Below are 22,682 nucleotides of genomic sequence, written 5' to 3'. Positions count from 1 at the left end.
TAATATAGTGATATCTCAAAAACTGAAAATGTTACAGACGTGAAAATTAGTTTTTGGAATTCCCTTTAAAGTAAAGAAACGCGTATGTTTTGTTTTCGGAAATCCACTTAAAGGGGGGGCAGAGGAATTGAAAAATGTGTTGAATTATTTGTATGAAAATACTATTATCTCAGAAATGAAAGATGTTGCAGACGTGAAAATTGGTATTTGGAATCTCCTTTAAAAGTAAAGAAACACGTATTCCTTTAATTTCGGAAAATCCAATGAGGGGGGGAAGAATTGAAAAATTAATTTAATTAATTGTATGAGGATACTTACAGCTAATAAAAACTTAAGTTGTTACAGATGTGAAAACTGGTATTTGGATCTCCTTTACAAACAAGGAAAAACGCGTTTTGGAGGGAACATCACCATGGGGGGGGGCGAAAAGGACTTGAATTCCTTTTATGACACACATCTCAAAAACTGAAGATGTTACAGTCGTGATAATTGGTATTTAGAAGTTCTTTTACTAATAAAGAAACAAGTATTTTTCGAAAAATTCACTTAACGTGGAGGGGGGGGTGTGAAAGGAAGTGAAAAAAGGGAATTATTTTTATGGGGATACTTATATCTCAAAAATGAAGGTAATAGACGTGAACATTGGTATTTAGAATCTCCTTTAAACATAAAGAAACAAAGAAACATGCCTTCGTTTTTGGTGGTGTGGTGGAAGGGGGGGGGGGGTAAATCAGCTTAACAGTGGTGGGGTGGAAAAGGAGTTGAGACCAATTGATTTTAATGTTCATAATGTACTTGATTCTGATCATAAACCGATCATTTTTTATCTTTCCTGGGTTCGTTTATAAGAGGCATCTTTTCCTTAGGAAAACTTAAAAGTTAGATTACTGTAGATTCTCCTGGCATATGAATAAAAATTTAAACACGTGTGAAATAAACGATAGGAATGATATTGACCTTGCAATTGTTCACCTCTATAATAAGGTCAATAAGGTACGGAAGTATATCATTCGTATCGCCTGAAATCCCGGGCACTTGCCTACGCGCGACAATGGTGCTGATCACATTGTCAGCAATGACAATGGCTGCAGATGTAATTTACCGCCAAGTAGCGGTCTTGTATCTTTCTGTAGGGTCCAAAATAATAATAATAATAATAATAATAATAATAATAATAGTTCTGGACCGTCGTCCAAATGTGCGGACCGCGCTGGAAACGGGTCCTGGCCGGGTAATGACTACGAATGCAGTCCGGCCGCGGGTTTATTACCGCCAAGGCACCCAAGACGACACCACGCCGGATCTCCTCAAGGATTTGATCCATATTAACAATGTTTATAGGAGAAGATGGCAAAGATTTAGGGACCCAACTGACCGGGCGAAATACCTGGACCTAGCCCGGGAAGTACGACATCGATTGCTGAAAGGAAAGATTGAAAAATTGGAGGAACTTTGCCGTAATCTCTCAGAAAATGAGTCAGCGAATTTTGTCAGATTCTCTCAGAAAACGAGTCAGATCGCGAACTTCGGCGGATTATATATAAAACGTTTAGCATTCAGTTATAAATTTCAGTATAATACCGTAGCAAAGCACGGGTATCTTGCTAGTTGATATATATATATATATATATATATAAGAAAATATAAAGGTCCGATAATACTGCCTTGAGGAATTCCCCTCTTAATTATTACAGGGTCATATAAAGCTTCACCTCCACTAATTCTCTGAGATCTATTTTCTAGAAATATAGCAACCCATTCAGTCACTCTTTTGTCTAGTCCAATTGCAATCATTTTTGCCAGTAGTCTCCCATGATCCACCCTATCAAATGCTTTAGACAGGTCAATCGCGATACAGTCCTTTTGACCTCCTGAATCCAAGATATCTGCTATATCTTGCTGGAATCCTATAAGTTGAGCTTCACTGGAATAACCTTTCCTAAAACCGAACTGCCTTCTATCGAACCAGTTACTAATTTCACAAACATGTCTAATATAATCAGAAAGAATGCCTTCCCAAAGCTTACATACAATGAATAGCAAACTTACTAGCCTGTAATTTTCACCCTTTCCTTTATACACACGGGCTACTATAACAACTCTTCATTCATCTGGTGTAGCTCCTCTGACCAAACAATAATCAAATAAGTACTTCAGATATGGTACGATATCCCAACCCATTGTCTTTAGTATATCCCCAGAAATCTTATCAATTCCAGCCGCTTTTCTAGTTTTCAACTTGTGTATCTTATTGTAAATGTCAGTAAGTACTATAAAAATCTCGTGTCGCTTGAATATATATGCGAACACAATATTTACTTACATTTTCTTGTCACGAGGGAAACGGAGGAAAGACTGCGAATCCTTCTGCACTTCATAGATATTGCAGCCAAACACAGCGCATGTCTTTCCACTCATCGCGTATTGTCTGTTTTGTATTTGCTTGAACATACATGTTTTTTTACGAGAGTCTAATCCTGATGTAAATAAATAGGCGGAGCACGTTGTCTTTGCACGTGGACATACGTAGTCGATGAAGAAGCAACCGTCGCACTCACTCGACTGTATGCGAGCTTGAAGAAAAGTACCGGTTGCATGTGGCATTAATTTTATTTTAGTTTATTACATTTAGAGAATTTGGAAGAGTACGTCATTCATTCATATCCTAAAGGCAAGGCCTTGTCGCTGCAACCACATTTGTCTCTCCACTGCTGAGCGTTTCGTGTCAACATTTTTTTTCAAATTCAGCTTATCCATGACGGAATCCAGATACTTCATCTTGAGCCTTCCTCTTCCCTTCTTACCCAGAATTTTCCTTAATCAAAATATGATTGTCATATTTACCGGTATATGTATGTTTTAATACATAAAATAGTGATTAAATAACGAGAAATGGAGGCATAAGGCGTGGTGTAATACAGGAAGTCTTCTCGTAGAGAGGGAAAGTCCCAAGTTGTACAGCGTGGAGATAAGGTGTTGCATCTTGCAGCAGCAGTCAGTGTCAGTATTCATATCACAGTGAGAGAAATGTAGCAAGAGGTAGGACCATCGCGTGTAGTGAAGCACAAAAGAGGAAAACCGCTCAGAAGTGACGTTGTGAATGTGTTCAATAAACTAAGTGAACAGAATCCAAGTTTAGTCGTTTATTCAGAAGTTCAGATCTTCGCACTGTTGTATGCGATGCGTAGCCCCCTACCGAACACGAGACGTTGACGGGGTGGAGGTCGGTACTACAATCTCAGCGAATCACAACTCTTTCTTTGGTGGAGGCGAGGACATGCCATGTTTAAATCAGGATTAAACTCTCGTGAAAAGACATATAGTAGCCTTTGCCTAAATCGAATATCATTCAGATTAGAGCCTTCATTAAATGCAATGACAAAACTCAGATATACGGTACGCTTTATACGAGACTTAACAACTGCTCTCTTCTTTACGTGACCTTTTCGCTGGAGAGGATCCATGGTGAAGGATATCAAGAAATAATGGATATAATATAAGGACTGGGCATGCGAGACTATTTAAGATCAGGAGAATGTATCTTTCCACAGCAGGGCTGAAAACTAGAGACTGTGAGCTTGCATCCGGGAGATAGTAGGTTCGAGTCCCACTATTGGCAGCCCTGAAGATGGTTTTCCGTGGTTTCCTATTTTCACACCAGGCAAATGCTGGGGCTGTACCTTAATTAAGGCCACGGCCGCTTCCTTCCAATTCCTAGGCCTTTCCTATCCCATCGTCGCCATACGACCTATCTGTGTCGGTGCGACGTAAAGCCCCTAGCCAAAACACAGAGCTCTGTGCGACTGGGCTGCACTCTGTTGGTCATTTCTAGAACTACTGGTACCGATCTGGACTACTCCTTGGAATCTCCACCAATTGTGTTGGCGAGACTGTATTCGTTCGCGCAAGATGGCGGCTACACACGCTTTAATCTCGAAGTTTAAATGAATGAGAACTGTATTAGAACTTTGTTAATCACATCACAAGTCAGTGTTCCATGTAGAAAGTGGTTGTAAATTACGTATACGGCACGTTACTTGAATTCACTCATTTGTACTTTAGGGCAACGTCTTGTTCGTTGATAAAAGAAGTTAAGCTGCTCATGCGGCATTCGGACGGTTAATGCGCAGTCTTCATGAATAACGATCCAAAACTGCATGCCAAACTGTAATAGTGTACAAAGCTGTTGCCATTTCCACGCTGCTGTATGGCTGTGAAACTTGGACACTCTATCGCCGTGATATCAATAAACTTGTGCGCTTCCACCAACAGAAGATGAGATTCATCTCGAATATTCAGTGGGAGGACTATGTGACCAACACGGCAGTCCTCGACAAAGCGCAGCTAAATAGCATTGAGGCAACAGTCATCGCTCATCAGCTGAGATGGTTAGGCTATGTTCACCGCATAGGTGATACTAGGCCAAATTCTTTATGGTGAACTTTGCTCCGGCTGTAGACCTCATGAAGCCCCTCTTAAGCGTTTTAAAGACCAGCTGAAACACATCATGAAGACAACTGGTATAGAAATAGACATGCGAAGAATGTGCTGTGGACCGTTCACCTTGGTGGAACACGACATCCACCACTGTCAACATGTTTGAAAGAGAATGCCGCAAACATCAAGAGGATAAGCGACAAGCAAGAAAACTCCGTCAATTACAACCCCGCCCTCCTCGATCCATGTAGTGTGATTTGTGTGGGCGTATGTTTTATGCGAGTATTGGTCGGTTTAGTCATCGTAAACACATCCATAAACTGAGTTGAACAGGTCAATGTATGCAGGAAGAAGTTATGTACACTCGGATCGAGTTTCAGCCGACGACTTTACTGCGCAGTACCTAGCACGTGGGTTGTTGTAGGCTTGGCGGTAAAACTAACACATTCGTACTTTACAGTTTATTTACATGTTTTATATATTAGTGTAATCACTACTAGGCCTAAATGCGCAGATTATATGAGATGTAATATCGTCACTGAATCACATCGGGCACCGGAGGACCAAAATGTTCCGCCTCGTGCTCGCGTTGTTTACTCGTGTTGAACGAGGCCTAGCTCTTCCCATAGTTCACAAAATGTACTTCATTATCATTAAGTGCAAAGGTAAGACCAACACATGTTTCAACGCTTACAGTTTAGTTTTTAATGTCACCTGTCATATTGCACAGATTCTGTAAATAACTTATTGTTCACACTCAAAATGCTAACTAATAAAATAAACAAAGACATTTCAATTTATATTATCTGAAAGGCGAGAAACATATCACTGTGGAACAAACTAAGGAAGATACAACTAGATATATTTATTACGTGGCTGTGGCATGTTTAGCGGAGTAATAAATTTGCACAGATTACTTCTTGCTCGTCTATAGGTCTTGACAATAATGTGGCTGTTCTTTGATGAGGTCTTTTCTAGTGGAAAATAATATTCTTTTCGGTTCGAAATTTATTCTTTTAGAAGAAGATGGCATGTGTGTAAACGAAGTGTTGTGTGTTGTCATTGACCTCCGGGTCCGTATTGTAGGTATTATATGTTGAAGGTGTTTCTCAGCAATTTCAGAATCTTCATTATCCTCAACTTCTGCAAGAATTTGTTCGAACATTTCTCTAAGTTTTCTTATTTTTGTTGTACATCGTTATCCGAATTTTTTTTCAGGGGATTGCGAATCTCATTTATGAGTCTTTTTTTCTTCCTCTTTAGATGGGCGTTCCTGAATAACAAGGTCATTTTCTGTGCTGGAATTGTCTGTATTTTTTCTTCAGCAGACTGCATTGCTATCAGATGGATATGCTTACACATATTGAATTTGATGGCTGACTCGTGACAGCTACATATTGAGACAGGGACGCCCGTAATGATGTTTTTGAACTTATATGCTCAAGAGAACGTCGTATATCAAACTAGGCGAGGCTAAGATATGAAAGTGAAGTCTATAATAATAATAAACCTAGGCTACCCAATGACCAGATCGACTAACTAGGCCAATATCGTTCATATTTACGAAGAATTGGAATAAATAGTAGCAGCTTGCGGTGTTATGAATAGATATTGAGGTAAAAGAAGTGTTTTACTTAGACGTAATAGTCATTATGAAGAAGTTGAGTAAAGATATTGATTGTATGCGGAGGAATCGCAGTAATTAGAAGCGTGAATGATAATATGTTGTTGGAGTTTTAAAATGTTGAATAGGTATTGTGTAAATAAATGATTGAATGAAATAGGTGCGAATTTATGCTTAGCTACGGTTATGTTGTGATTGGAATTGAGGCAAGCAATGGAATTAAGGCCTAGATACGTGAATATTAAGTATAGCAGTGAGGTTAGATGGTCGATTTGGTCGAACCTAAACGAAATATGGAGACAGGTTGATCGTAATTTACATGTGTTTGAAATGTATATGGGAAAGAGATATAGTCGCCTAGTAATATATTTGTCTCACATAGTGGATACACAGTATTGGAGCACGCTTTAACCTGAAAATGGTAAAAATTAGTAGGCAATAGAAGGAATCATTTTAATTGAAAATGCACATAATATTTAATTGATCTGTACGATTTTGGCAGGTTATGGCGATTGATGAACATGGATATGGCACTCGTAAATGAAGATAATTTGATTTTATTTAGGCACATATTTTAAATATATAAGGATGTTGGAATTGATAATAATATGGTTAGGACCGGGCGAGTTGGCCGTGCGCGTAGAGGCGCGCGGCTGTGAGCTTGCATCCGGGAGATAGTAGGTTCGAATCCCACTATCGGCAGCCCTGAAGATGGTTTTCCGTGGTTTCCCATTTTCACACCAGGCAAATGCTGGGGCTGTACCTTAATTAAGGCCACGGCCGCTTCCTTCCAACTCCTTGGCCTTTCCCATCCCATCGTCGCCATAAGACATATCTGTGTCGGTGCGACGTAAATCCCCTAGCAAAAAATATGGTTAGGATTAATTTCTTTTAATTACTTAAGATGGCATTTTGAAGCCATAGTTGGAAAGGAGTTACTTATATCATGCCATAAACAAGTCAATACGCATTTCCAAACCAATTCCAAAGAAAACTGCAAATAGACCTAACGGAAAGAAAGACCACTCCCTCCTTTAATAAAGAATAAATCCTAATTATCCCCATGATGAAATAAGATCATGAAATGTGGTCACACAGCAAAATAATAATTAATGCCCAAATGAATTAATGATACCTATCCAATTTTAATTGTGTTGATTCAAGAATTTGATTTGTCAAGAATGATATTGTGTAACATTTGAGTTTATTTTTCTCTATTACCAGAGATTGATATTATTTTATTATTTATAGTATTGGCATGCTAATAAATTAGTTTTAAGATTATTTAAGCGTTTATTTTCCAAGGTAGAAATAGGAAGATTAGTTGTAAGGTAATATATAGACTGGTATTTCGGAGTCATGAGATTTACAAGCTCATATTGATTCTACGATAGGATTTCGGAGAAAATGAGTAACTGATTGAACAAATACACCCTCTTCAACGGAACTTGCGAAGGTAGATAGTATTTTTGAATATATATAGATGTTTTTACCCTGAGATACTGACTAAATATTGACATGCAACCACCGCGCTTGATCTGTATATCCATCCCCGATTTCGTATAATTAATTAGTAGCATTTAAGAGGAAATATAGCGCTGGCAATAACATATTAAATTAGTACTACAACATGAGGTGAATTGAGAGGAAGTACAACGCGATTGTCATACCTATATTTTTACCGGTCCCACGTGGAACTTGATAAGAATTAGGACTACGATGCCACAAAAGGTTGCAGTAACAATGAATAAAGTACTTGTTTCTTCGCACAGACATTCATAGACTTCAAAATGTCTGTTAGAAAGATTTATCGCAATCTTTTTAAGTATTAGATTCATCACCAAATGTCCGACTCGTTGGCTGAACGGTCAGCGTACTGGCCTTCGGTTCAGAGGGTCCCGGGTTCGATTCCCGGCCGGGTCGGGGATTTTAACCTTAATTGGTTAATTCCTACAGCACGGGGGCTGGGTGTATGTGTTGTCTTCATCATCATTTCATCCTCATCAGGACGCGCAGGTCGCCTACGGGAGTCAAATAGAAAGACCTGCACCTGGTGAGCCGAACCCGTCCTGGGATATCCCGGCACTAAAAGCCATACGACATTTCATTTTTTTTCATCACCAAATGTCCAGTATAACTTTTGATCACGATAAACTTCAAAGCGGAACGGAAATATTTTGCCTGCTGCTGTCAACTCACATGTACCACCATAAATTGAATCTTATGACATGAAAAGTTGGCACTCTTCTGAGGAGGAATAGTTATTATCAAGATGATTTTCGGACAAAATGGAGGATTCTCCCCAATTGTTCACAACTTACGAAACATTAGCTTCACGAACTTCTTTATGCCGTAACTGAGTAGAAAATACAATGTAAGAAAGAGATCTAAATAGTCACGCATCGTCACCTACAACAGAAACAATGTCATGTGGCAACAATTCATCATTAATGTTTAGATAAGTTACTGCCATTAAACTGTGCGCGTGAAAAAGGTGTTTTCGCGCTGCAGCCTGTTATTTAGTCGTCTCCTTGAAATATCACACACCAGTACGGTGAATCTTCTGATATGAAAAGTCGGTACCATTCTGTGGAGAAATAGATAATACCAAGGACTGCCGAGGTTCAAAGTCTTCTTGCTCAAGAGTTCTATCACACTCAATTCATTACTGGTCGACAATGCAAGTTGCACCCGTTCTCTCCTTCGTCTATATGAGTGACATATCTTCGAACATTAGACGGCTTTGCTAATGACACATGCGTGCGCCGATCATAATGAAGGAAGAATATTGCTTTCGCCTAGCCTGTTTTACCAGTTGTACGGATGAAATAATTCCTTTAAACTGTAAGCGGCCGCGTAACTCACTAACAAAATTTAAAAAGGATAACAATTCTCTTACCAAGCTCGATAGCTGCAGTCACTTAAGTGCGACCAGTATCCAGTATTCGGGAGATAGTAGATTCGAACCCCACTGTCGGCAGCATTGAAGATGGTTTTCCGTGGTTTCCCATTTTCATACCAGGGAAATGCTGGGGCTGTACCTTGACTAAGGCCACGTCCGCTTCCTTCCCACACCTAGCCCTTCCCTGTCCCGTCGTCGCCTTAAATCCTAACTGTGTCGGTGCGACGTAAATTACGTACATACATACATTATCATTATAGACTGTTATGCCTTTCAGCGTTCAGTCTGCAAGCCTCTGAGAATTTACTAAACGTCGCCACAATCCTCGATTTGCAACTAGTGTTGTGGCCTCATTTAGTTCTATACCTCTTATCTTTAAATCGTTAAAAACTGAGTCTAAAAATCGTCGTCTTGGTCTCCCTCTACTTCTCTTACCCTCCGTAGCAGAGTCCATTATTCTCCTAGGTAACCTATCCTCCTCCATTCGCCTCACATGACACAACCACCGAAGCCGGTTTATGCGTACAGCTTCATCCATAGAGTTCATTCCTAAATTAGCCTTTATCTCCTCATTCCGAGTACCAGCCTGCCATTGTTCCCACCTGTTTGTACCAGCAATCATTCTTGCTACTTTCATGTCTGTTACTTCTAACTTATGAATAAGATATCCAGCTTTCGCTCCCGTAAAGCAAAGTTGGTCTGAAAACAGACCGATGTAAAATTAGTTTCGTCTGGGAGCTCACTTTCTTCTTACAGAATACTGTTGATCGCAACTGCGAGCTCACTGCATTAGCTTTACTACAACTTGATTCAATCTCACTTACTATATTGCCATCCTGGGAGAACACACAACCTAAATACTTGAAATTATTGACCTGTTCTAGCTTTGTATCACCAATCTGATATTCAATTCTGTTGAATTTCTTACTTACCGACATCAATTTAGTCTTCGAGACGCTAATTTTCATACCATACTCATTGCAACTATTTTCAAGTTCCAAGATATTTGACTGCAGGCTTTCGGCACAGTCTGCCATTAAGACCAAGTCGTCAGCATAGGCCAAACTGCTTAGTACGTTTCCACCTAACTGAATCCCTCCCTGCCATTTTATACCTTTCAGCAGATAATCCATGTAAACTACGAACAGCAGAGGTGAAAGATTACAGCCTTGTCTAACCTCTGTAAGTACCCTGAACCAAGAACTCATTCTACCATCAATTCTTACTGAAGCCCAATTGTCAACTTAAATGCATTTGATTGATTTTAATAATCTACCTTTAATTCCATAGTCCCCCAGTATAGTGAACATCTTTTCCCCCGGTACCTTGTCATATGCTTTCTCTAGATCAACGAAGTATAAATACAACTGCCTATTCCTCTCGTAGCATTTTTCAATTACCTGGCGCATACTGAAAATCTGATCCTGACAGCCTCTCTGTGGTCTGAAACCACACTTGTTTTCAGCCAACTTTCTCTCAACGACTGATCGTACCCTCCCTTCCAAGATGCCAGTGAATACTTTGCCTGGTATACAAATCAATGAAATACCTCGATAGTTGTTGCAATCCTTCCTGTTCCCTTGCTTAAAGATAGGTGCATTTACTGCCTTTGTCCAATCTGAAGGTATCTTACCAACACTCCACGCTAATTTTACTACTATGAAGCCATTTCATCCCTGCCCTCCCACTATACTTCACCATTTCAGGTCTAATTTCATCTATTCCTGCTGCCTTATGACAATGGAGTTTATTTACCATCCTTTCCACTTCCTCGAGCATAATATCACCAACATCATTTTCCTCCTCCCCACGAGCTTGGCTGTTTGCAACACCACCATGATGATTTCCTTTTGCATTGAGAAGATGTTCAAAATATTCCCTCCACCTCTCCAGTGATTCCCTGGGATCTATTATGAGTTCACCTGAATTACTTAAAACACTGTTCATTTCCTTTTTCCCTCCCTTCCTAAGATTATGTATTACTGTCCAGAAAGGTTTCCCTGCTGCTTGACCTAGCCTTTCCAGGTTATTACCAAAATCTTCCCATGACTTCTTTTTGGATTCAACAACTATTTGTTTCGCTCTGTTTCTTTCATCTACATACAAATCCCTGTCTGCCTCGGCCCTTGTTTGGAGCCATTTCTGATAAGCCTTCTTTTTACGTTTACAGGCTGCTCTCACTTCATCATTCCACCAAGATGTTCGCCTTTTCCCATCTTTACACATAGTTGTTCCTAGGCATTCCCGTGCTGTTTCTACTACAGCGTCCCTGTATGCCACACATTCACTTTCTATATCCTGAACCTGCTTACTGTCTAGGGCTCGAAACTTCTCACTAATCATATCCATGTACTTCTGTCTAATTTCCTCGTCCTGGAGATTTTCTACCCTTATTCGTTTGCATACAGATTTCACTTTCTCTACTCTAGGCCTAGAGATACTTAGTTCACTACAGATCAGATAGTGGTCTGTATTATCGAAAAATCCGGGAAAAACTCGTACATTCCTAACAGATTTCCTGAATTCAAAGTCTGTTAAGATATACCGTAGTCTATTATGGATCTGGTACCCCTAATCTCCCATGTGTAGCGGTGAATAGCCTTATGCTTGAAGAATATATTCGTAACAGCTAAACCCATACTAGCACAGAAGTCCAGCAAACGCTTCCCATTCCCATTAGCTTCCATATTTTCCCCACATTTACCAATCACCCTTTCGTATCCTTCAGTTCTATTCCCAACTCTCGCATTGAAATCGCCCATTAGCACTATTCTATTCTTGCTGTTGACCATGACCACGATGTCACTCAATGCTTCATAAAACTTGTCAAATTCATCCTCATCTGCACCCTCACATGGTGAACACTCGGACACAATTCTTGTCCTAATTCCTCCCACTGACAAATCTACCCACATCATTCGCTCATTTACGTGCCTAACAGAAACTATGTTGCGTGCAATGGTATTCCTGATAAAGAGCCCTACCCCAGACTCTGCCCTTCCCTTTCTAACACCCGTCAAGTACACTTTATAATCTCCTATCTCTTCCTCATTATCTCCCCTTACCCGAATATCACTTACTCCTAGCACATCCAGATGCATCCTCTTTGCTGACTCAGCCAGTTCTACTTTCTTTCTTCCATAAGCCCCATTAATATTGATAGCTCCCCATCGAATTCCATTTCGTTCGCCAAGTTGTTTCGCCTGTCAAATAGGAGTGGGACTCCATTACTCCCATAGGTCCGAGGCTTGCTTAAAATGTTCTGAGCTCGGTAAATTCATGAAGCAGGATGCTACCCTACTTGCACATAGTCCAAGTGAGGATCTCTCCTCTAACGGGTTATGGACCACCGGTGAATTGTATAGTCCTAGCCGCCTGAGCACAAGGAGGGCCATGACTCAGAATATGTCCGAGATGCCCACTCCCATTCCATAGCAACTGGTATCCCGACTCTTAGGACCACTTACTAGGCCACTCAGCCGTTGCCCATGGTTCACGAAATAGGACGTAAATTAACTAGAAAAAGGTCACTTTGATAAAACAATATTCCTGTGTTAAAAACGCCAAGCGGCAAGTTCGAACCTGCATTCTTGCAGTCTGCAGTCCATTGACTTAACCGTTGCGCCATCAGCGCTGTGTGAAATATCTTCTCATTAATTCACCGACAAATATTCGTATATGTAGGCCTGTGAACTGTTCATTGTATTTTAATTAAGAACTTGGTTGATTACCGTCTTGAAATACACAGAAGCGGAACGAATTGGCGCTTACACTTATATGTTGAAAAGTGCCGTGGCCATTTTTGATTCATGCGCGCAAGGGAAGTATTTAATCTGGAAAATTTTGAGAATAAATATATTTCCGTTGACTTTTAAAGATAGCACAATTTTTGACGTACTATTGAGACGATTTGGAAGATTGAATGAATATATATATGTACAATATTTTTCACAAAAATAGAGATATTGAACACAAATGTAAAACCATATTTCATCCATTTTCACCCCTTTAAAATCGGAATTTTAAACATTTATTTTGAAATAATATTTATGCTATAAGAAAAGAAATATTTGAATGAATATAAGTACAAAATTTTCATAAAAACGGAGATATTCAACAAAAATATAAAATCACGTTTCACCCCTTTTCACTCCTTTAAAATAGGAATTTTTAAAAATCCCTTCTTAGTGCGCATCTATACTACGGTAGGAACATGACCTCAAATGTTCGTGCAATTATCTCCAGTAGGTTTTGCTGTGCGTTGATTATCAGTCAGTCAGGATATCCTGCTTTGTATATATAGAAGATAATGTATGGCATCTAATAAAACTTCGTTTAAGTCCCATTATCTTCTTTCTTATAATGTTTTCTTTCAAGACTGAATGCTCCGTACTGAGTCAAATCACTATATACCGGGCGAGTTGGCCGTGCGCGTAGAGGCGCGCGGCTGTGAGCTTGCATCCGGGAGATAGTAGGTTCGAATCCCACTATCGGCAGCCCTGAAGATGGTTTTCCGTGGTTTCCCATTTTCACACCAGGCAAATGCTGGGGCTGTACCTTAATTAAGGCCACGGCCGCTTCCTTCCAACTCCTAGGCCTTTCCTATCCCATCGTCGCCATAAGACCTATCTGTGTCGGTGCGACGTAAAGCCCCTAGCCAAATCACTATATGCCTCAATATATTTATCAGAACACTGGGGCATAATTTTATTTAATACATCATTGAGTCGTAGGGAATGAAGGCAGGAACCCTGGAGGGCCGTGACATAGCTCATGAGAACCCCGTATCGATTCGGTAGGAACGGACACTTTGAGTTGAATTGAGCCGTTCGTCGTGAATTCAGTCATGCAGACCCCTACTTTAGTATCAAGTCCAACGCTGCAAGCTGGGGTGGGGTTCCACATGACATTTATATCAATATACCCGCCAATGAGCTAGATTTCAGAGGTCCGACATTATACGAAATTAAGAATAGACTTATCATAGGCCAGGAAGCAATAATAGTGACTACTTGTGCTAATTTGTAAGAATTGCGAAGTTAAAGGCGAGGCCGTTGGTCCTTGCTCGGCCGTTACAAAGAAGTAGCTAATGTTTGCCGCGGATTCACCTCGAGAGCGGCATCATGGCAAGGCGTGTAGGGGGAAGCGTTCTCATTCCGTGCTCATTCGCACTCAATCTTCAGTTGATCGTCTTGTACGTCGTGTGTTACAAAGACCTGTTAATAATTATCGCTTTAAGACTTTCAGTCTTCAGAGATAGTGATTTCTAATCTGACTTTATTTACAGTAATGATACGCCAAGTGCGACCTGACGTAATTCGCAAATTTACCTAGTTACATCAAATTGTGAGCATTGCAAGACTAGTGCTCAATGAGTGTGAATTAGCTCACCAGTGCTAAAATCGCTAGCAACCTGTATAAAACATTAAATACGCGTCCGCGCGTCATGTGTTAACGTGAGGTCCGTACAATTAATTACCGCTGAGAAAACTGATTTCGACCGGGCTAGTTCTGAGCCATGCTTAATGGCATGTTCGTAAATGTGATGTTTTTCAATATGTATGTGGCTTCCTATGGCCTCAATTCGAATAGCTTATGTGTTTCTGACAAAGTACTAGAGAGGGCAGCACTGTGTGATATAAACACGGAAGATCGTCCCTTTCGCGAGACAAGAATTATCTCTCTAAATGGTGTCTTTGCTTTGTTTATGGGAGATGAATTAACAATGGAGCCCACACAGAGCAGAGCTGCATTCCTATCTTTAAAATGGGTGTTAAATATATTCAAACCTTGCTCATAGTAACATGCATCTGATTATTCATATTGCAGGTACGTTAATTATTGTTTAACTTTGGTTTTACGGTTCTTACTAGTACTATTCGGCCTGTTGATTATGGCTGATCGATATGCGTCTTCCGCCCCATACAGCATGAAAGAGACGTGTGTCTGTTAGTATGTTTGCGACTATGCCATGATGATAAATATGTCTCAAATTGATTCCATTTATGTGCACTGCATCGTATGGTATTTCGCCATCAAATATATCTGTGCTCCCCGTGTCGACTGGAAGGTCCATTTCCGATCTCGTTGTTATAAATGTTACGGAGTATTGTGGATGTGCAGAGGTGAAAGAAGGTGCGGGGGTGAACAGGTCTCAAAATACGAAATTAAAGTTAAGATAAAATTTAACAAGGTTATATTTTCTTATCAAGATCAAGAAATAACAAGAATAACAAAAACACAGTTGAATATCAACAATTTCTGAATGTACAATTACCGTTTTTACAGAATTTGGGCTTCGAGCCCCGGACTCACAATTCTTGGGCAATTAGCCCAACTTTACCCAAATACAAGATTCGACAAAGGGGCAGAAAACCCCAATCATGCCCAGGAGCACTTGCTCCCAACTGCACAGTAAAGCCTCCTCGAGGCACGCAGAAACAAATTTTAAGAAAGAGCAACCCGCTCTTAAGTTCAAGCCTATCAAAGGCCACACCAAACTCCACTTTCAAGCTGTCCTCCAATTACATGAAAACAGGGGTAAAAATACCCAACCTACTGAGGCCTATTAAGTAAAGAAACAGGTCAATTACATGGCCTCTAAAATACCAACTTGAGAGGAGGCGTTCTTGCACTCCTACTACACTTTATTTAAAACCTACTTGGCTCTAGGCCTCTAATTCAAGGGCTAATCCCATACTAAAGAGGTGACTTATAGAAGGAGACAATTTACATTACGTTAAGGAAGAAACGGTTGTGAAAATAAGTTCACCTCAAAGCAATATGAGTGGGAGCTCGAGAGAGTTAAGCACTCTCTATCCCAATATGTAGTTTAAAAAGATAGAATAGGTACCAAGTGTCGTTACATTTTAAAGGAAAGTTACATGGTAAAAGGCTTCGGACCTGCCCCGAGAGTTAAACTGCTGAGCTAGCAAGAAAAGAAGTTATTAAAAGGCCATTACCTGGTGGTTGAACTGCTGCCCGAAGAAAGAGGCGCTTCCCGCCCCCTGCTACATAATTTACACAATGATAGATGTTACTGAAGTGGCTCGGAGACCCGAAAATCAGCAGTTTATATACCCTCGTGGAAAGTTCGAGGCGTTTCGTGAATGATAACACCCGCCCACAAGCATTTTATTGGCTAACAACGAAAACCCCTACAGTAGATGAAGAAGAAACACATTATTGGTGGAAAATTAATTACAGAAATTCCTTATTGGTCGAATTCAAAACTGGCGGAAAGAAAGGGTTAATATTGCCAACTTAAACAATGACTGAAAGAAATTTAACAAAGAACAAACTTATGAACGCAAAATTTCTCCAAAACACAGTTCTTTCACTTCGCACCAGGGTGCATAATTGTAGTCCTTCAGTAGTGCCATCTAGAAGAGAATGTCCACACTTCTTACTACAGGCAAAACAAAAATACATCGAAAACGAGACAGTTCAGAAAACTTCAAAATTTACAAGTAGGGACATCTTCTGAGAGACTTGAGAATTAACACTGTAGTTAAAGTTCAGGCTTCCTCCAGTAGAGGAGTTTCAACTGGCGCAATGTTTGAATTAGCGGAGCGGAAGTGTACCGCCTGGTACAATAATGTTTGCGTCGTGCACACTGCTGTCTGGTGTACGAGAGACCTGCAGTTCGTGACCAGGTGAATCACCCTATATGGATTGGTGTTGGACCTTATTAATTGGAGCGACCGCTCGTATTGCCTGCCGTACTGGCATATGTGTGTGAGTTCGGGAGTGTGTGCGTGAGTGAGTGATGGGAGCGGAAATATGATGTACCGGTCAGTTCTATTTTCGTATTTAATTTCGTATCTATACCTTATTTTTGTTGTCGGTACAGTATTACTTATTTTGACTTGGTCTCTGTCTCGGGCGCTTGCTTGTCCGTGAAGCAGCCATGTTTGTTTACTTTCATTCTTGTGGGCGATGCGCGTGCCTGTGTTTCCTCCTTTTATTTTAATACACTTCTATGATCCAGCGACATTCATCTCTCTGGCGTGATATTGTTTTTCATATTTGTTTTACCTGCCTTTCTCCATGATGCGGAGAGGTCTTTCGAAGTGATGTGGCTTTTGTTTTTTTTGCTAGGGGTTTTACGTCGCACCGACACAGATATGTCTTATGGCGACGATGGGATAGGAAAGGCCTAGGTGTTGGAAGGAAGAGGCAGTGGCCTTAATTAAGGTACAGCCCCAGCATTTGCCTGGTGTGAAAATGGGAAACCACCGAAAACCATCTTCAGGGCAGCTGATAGTGGGATACGAACCTACTATCTCCCGGATGCAAGCTCACAGCCGCGCGCCTCTACGCGCACGGCCAACTCTCCCGGTGGCTGTTGTTGTTGTGTGGATAATGAGCAAAAATAATATATATGCTTGAAAGAAGTCAATGTCGTAAAAATAACGACCTAGCTGGGCCGTGTTTGCTGTATTAATATCTGCACATGATGTAACGAGGTTATATTTGAGGCGGCGACCTTCTGATAATAGTTATCTGTATCTTGGAGTGTAATAACGCCGCGCTCACGCTATAATGTTTGACATCCACTGAACGAGGTATGCTTGTGTTACAATCCTTTTCACTTTTTAAGTTGTTAACATCACTATTTTGCTTATCTGTTTCAATTTTACTTTATCAATAAACCCCCATTTAAGTTTTATTCGGATTGTATTGCTGTTGTATTAGATTGATATCCTTATTCATCAATAATGAGGGATGTTTTCAACTCAAGGCTGTGTTATCCTGGCCTTTCCTAGTCGTGGTCCACGCCACATTTATCCCCTACGTGCGTATTATTTTACGTCCTACGTCATTGGTAGGGAACGGGGTGGTGCAGTTTCCATAAATTAGTGACGCGCAAATCGGGACTAATTATTTGTGCGTAGACTATATAAAATCGTAGTTTATCACTAAGGTCAAAATCTTGTGTACGTTCATGCCCAGCGGTGAAGCAGGTGTACTGTAATTAACAATAGTGCAGACGATTCCATGAGAAAGAGGAAGACAACCATGGCGTCACCATGAGTCGAGAGGAGAACCATTCATCCCGTGATGTCTGGAATTGTTATGGGCTAAGGCGACCATGACATAGCGGTCATGTGATTCGTCGTTGGTGGAGAAATAGCTGCAAGGTTACGTCCTTAAGTCTTTTAAGCATGCAGAGTGGGATAGTCAAACACTAATATTGGGATTCTCAAGTAATTTAACTATTAATTAAATGTAAGCCAGTAGGAACTTGTCTTCTTCAATTTTCAGTTAAATATGTTCAAGGCTGTAATGCATGTTCAAGCCCCGAGCTCAGTGTATATAATTTAATCAGAGGGGAACAAACGGTAAGATAGGTCAGTTATAGGTGTGTGTTTTATTTGTTTTTACTTAGTGTGTTTTTATTCCCTTTTGAGTCGATATTTGATAGAGCTGATGGGTAGTTTCTTTAAATTATTAAGTAGATTGCACGCCGTCAACGTTGCGTGATTTTACAGAAAAGATTAAAGACAGCCTTAGAGCAGGATGTATTTCTATGCATGAAGCAAGAACATTTCAGTTGTGTGGTAGATTTTCTTTCACCATTGAAAATAGAGAAGGTTCTTTTATTTTCGGGGCAGGAAATTTAACGAATGTAAGTGCATCGAATCGATGATATATGATGTAAGAAGCTAGAAATGCCGTGTGATGTTGAAGGGGCTGAATATAGACGAGAAAGGCAGTTAAGCCGTGATGTTTACTGGGAGCACTTAATTAAATGTGTTAACGAGCCTGCCTGAGATATGCTTGAGAATGCACTGGCTGTGCGTATATGTTGTCAGAGAGAATATTTGCCTTGCTGCAGAGAAAAGGGTCGGGCTTGGTCCCGACAAATTGTTAAGGTCTCTGCAGGTAGCTTTTATCAGATGTGTGCTGTGCGCCCCCCTAACAAGTGAAAGTTTTTACGAGCGAGCCCGTTAGTTCTACGGACTGCATCCCTGCCCCTATTATCTAAAGTTTGTTATTCTACAGCTAATCGCCCAGTCCATGTGGAAAGAGAGAGCGAAGTTGTCTCTTGTCAAGACATGAATATACGGAGCCTGAATATGTCGAGATCGAATCGCGACGACTCTAACTATTTCAATTTTTATTTGTATGTTTTTTGTCCACAGGTGGTTTTGTGCTGGTATTTTTGTTACTTTTTGTCTTGTGTTTTGCTGTGTGTCTATGCCATTGTTCTGTCTTGTGTAATGGGATATATTAGCCCGCCGGTCTACTGAAGGGAAGCAGGTTCTGTCCTGATTCATTTGCAAAATGGATGCGGACCCGTTACTAGAGTCTGTCTTATTTTGGACGGGAAAATTATTTCTTTGTATCCGAGTATTCGGAACATCTACCTATGATTAGTCAAACCAATTACTAATGTATCGATTATTATATGTGCATCTAATGGACGGTTTTAGATCGAGCCGAGGGCAAAAGACTTAGGGATTTAACGAAGCAGTCACACCATCCAAAAATATAACGCGTTTCAACTTCCATGTAATATTTTTGTAATCATATTTCGGATCGTTACCCGTGTTTTCTTTGTGTAAGTTTTGTTAATATGTAATTATGTCTATGTGCGAATCATCTTTTTATGATCGATTTAGGGTCGATTTTATGTTGGTTTTTATATTTGATTTTGATTTATTGTGAGCAAAATACATGTTTTGGAGTAATAAATCCATCTTATCCGTATACCTGAGTTCCTATTCAGTACTTATATGTCCGTGTTTTCTGCCCATATACTTTTTAATTAAAGTTTTATTTAGAGATTTGTATTCTTGCCTATTTCGGAACGTACCAGTAATTTTTAGCCTGAGCTGGGCCGAATTCTTGACAGGCTACAGTGTAGTACGATACGTATGTTCGATGTGTTTGCACTGCTTCCACTTCCTCTTCTTCTTCTTCTTCTTCTTCTTCTGCTTCGTCTTCTATCAATTTTCCCGCATTTGTAGGGTTTCGGGTGCGAACGGTTTAGCACATGTGGATTTGGCCCTGTTTTATGGTCGGATGCCCTTCCTGACGCAAACCTTGTGTGGAGGGATGTAATCAATATTGCGTGTGTCTGTGGTGATTGGCAGTGTGGTGTGTTGTCTAAATATGAATATGAGAGTGTTGGGACAAACATAAACACCCAGTTCCCGATCCAGAAGAATTAATCAGAAGAGATTAAAATCCCCGACTCGGCCGGGAATCGAATCCGGGACCCTCTGCACTGAAGGACTCATCGCTGACCATTCAGCTGAGGATTCGGACTCCTTACACGACTACACGTTAATAAATAATTATTTGAAAATATACTGCGGCGTACACTTTGGCATGAGTACCTATTTAAAACCAAAACTAGCGTTAATCTATATTTTCCTTGATTCGATTTAAAACTACGGTACCGGTATGTCATTTTATCCACTGTACCGTAAAACCGAATGATGTTGGCAATATGTTGATTCATAAGTATGACCGCATTTCTTAATTATTATTAAACTATTTCAGACAGAATAAAAATACGCTATTTCTACTTGCCGGGTGGTATATTCAGTATTCCGGATAGTGATTGTTGTTCCTGCTTAGTTTAGGATAGGTACTGCGAACTTCGTGTCGTTCATTTGCTCTTAATCTACTGGATCTAAAGTACATCCTTCATAGATTATGAGTGCGTACAGACTGTGAACTGTTACGTATTGCTCACTAACATGTTGGTTATTTCATTTTATTTTTTTGTTAGTTAGCAGACTGCCAGAACTATGGCACAAATAACGTACGTGTCATACAGACCACAACCACATTGCAGTACTTTACTAACTGACTGCGAGAAGAGGCTAGACTATAAAAAAAGAAAGCGGTATCTGTATGTACCGGCAACGGGTTTCACCCTCCCCCTTCCTACTATCAAATATCACGTCATTCATTTCACCTCATTATCTCTTCTGATGAGGTTGACGTCAGAAAGGGCATCCGGTCATAAAAAACCCGCCACGAGAGATTCATCTCTCCTCATAACCGACCCTGTAGAGAAACGGGACAAGGGTTGGTCAAACAAACAAACAAACAAACAAACAACTGTATGTCACGTTATTATCTGAAGCATGGTATTGGCTAGAAATGAACGATAGTCGATGCTATGAGCTAGCCCTTTCTTGGAGCCGCAGCTGATGGTGAAGGCTGTTCGTTGATAAAATAGACGGCTCGTAAATGAACGAGCAAGGAGGGAGCTAACTCATTGAAGAGTCGAGCTCTCAAGGAGTAAGGAGGGCTCATACCAACACCACCTAGATATAAGGCCTGTGCAGGGTGTCGAGATTAAAAGGAAAATGGCGGACTGTTGAGGCAATGCCTTGTGAAAGTGATCCGTAATTTTGTCATACAAAATACAATAATGGTCTACAAATGTTGTGTGCCTAATTGTAGGGGAAACTACAGTGCCAATAGCAAAGTACAGATTTTTAGATTTCCGAAAGATGAAGATCTAAAAAAGAAATGGATATGTGCAATAAAGCGCGAGAATTTCGTTCCAACGAAGTATTCAGTGGTAAGTAACTAGATACTAGGTTATGCATTTTTTATTCGCAAATGTTTTATTTCATAGTGTTTTCATATATTAATATAATCAAGAGATGGTAGTATAATATATCTGAAAAAATGGCTATTAGGTTAGACGGGATCTAACCTCTAACATGTATGGTGAAATTCGTTCAGGTTAGGTTAACTGATTGTCTGTAATTGCAGGTTTGTGAATTACATTTTAATCCGTCCGAAATAAGGAAACATACTGAGTTCCACTGTGAGGATGGACAGCTTATAACTCTACCACTGAAGGTTCCATGACTTATCCCCAGTGCTGTTCCTTCACTTTTGCCAAATTGCCCAGCGTATTTGAGTAGTTCAAAAACGTATCGAGAAGGTCCTGAAGAGAAGAGAAGAAGAAGAGAAAATGAAAATATCCAGGCAGCAATCGAGGAGAGTGAAGTAGAATATAATTTACACAAGAATAGAATAACATTTTCTAATTTCACTGACCTGAAAGACAAGTTAAATAATCTGAATGTAGGTGAATCATGGGACATACTTCACAAAGGTGTAAATATAGTAATAGTTAAAATTGTGTTGAACCCTGAACCTGAAATAATTAGTTCTATAGTTATCAATGAAACTTTGGAGTTAAGGGTATACTATAAGAACATAAAATTAGACAGTATTGGTAACTTTCATTTCCCACAGTCTGTAAAGGACTTGGATGAAATTTCAGTGCTTCTTGAAAAAGTTGACACGTTAAGTTCTGAGGTTCACAGTGCAAACAGCACTAATGACATTTTAGGTTTAGCAGCATACCTTTTGAAACAAGTCAGCATGTTAGAACCGAGACTAAAAGGACAACTTGAATTCATGATTGAACAGATTGCACTTTGGTCACACGAGAGGAGGAGTTATAGTCCATCCTTTCTGATTTTATCTTCAATATTGCAGTCCATTTCACCCCATTGCTATGCATACCTCAGACATCTCAATTTATTGTATCTGCCTCATCCATGTACCATCAGGAGGCTTTCTTCTTCTTTAAAAGTAGATCCTAGAATAGAACAGCACGATAACAATTTCCTGAAGTATATAAGGGATAAATTTTCTGGCAATGATAGTGATAAGTTCATTGTGCTTATGATGGATGAAATCCATGTTAAACCATTAATGGACTCTAAAGGT

The sequence above is a fragment of the Anabrus simplex genome, chromosome 1, assembly GCF_040414725.1.
Source record: "Anabrus simplex isolate iqAnaSimp1 chromosome 1, ASM4041472v1, whole genome shotgun sequence".
Lineage (NCBI taxonomy): Eukaryota > Metazoa > Arthropoda > Insecta > Orthoptera > Tettigoniidae > Anabrus > Anabrus simplex.
Note: the sequence above shows the minus strand (reverse complement) of the source record.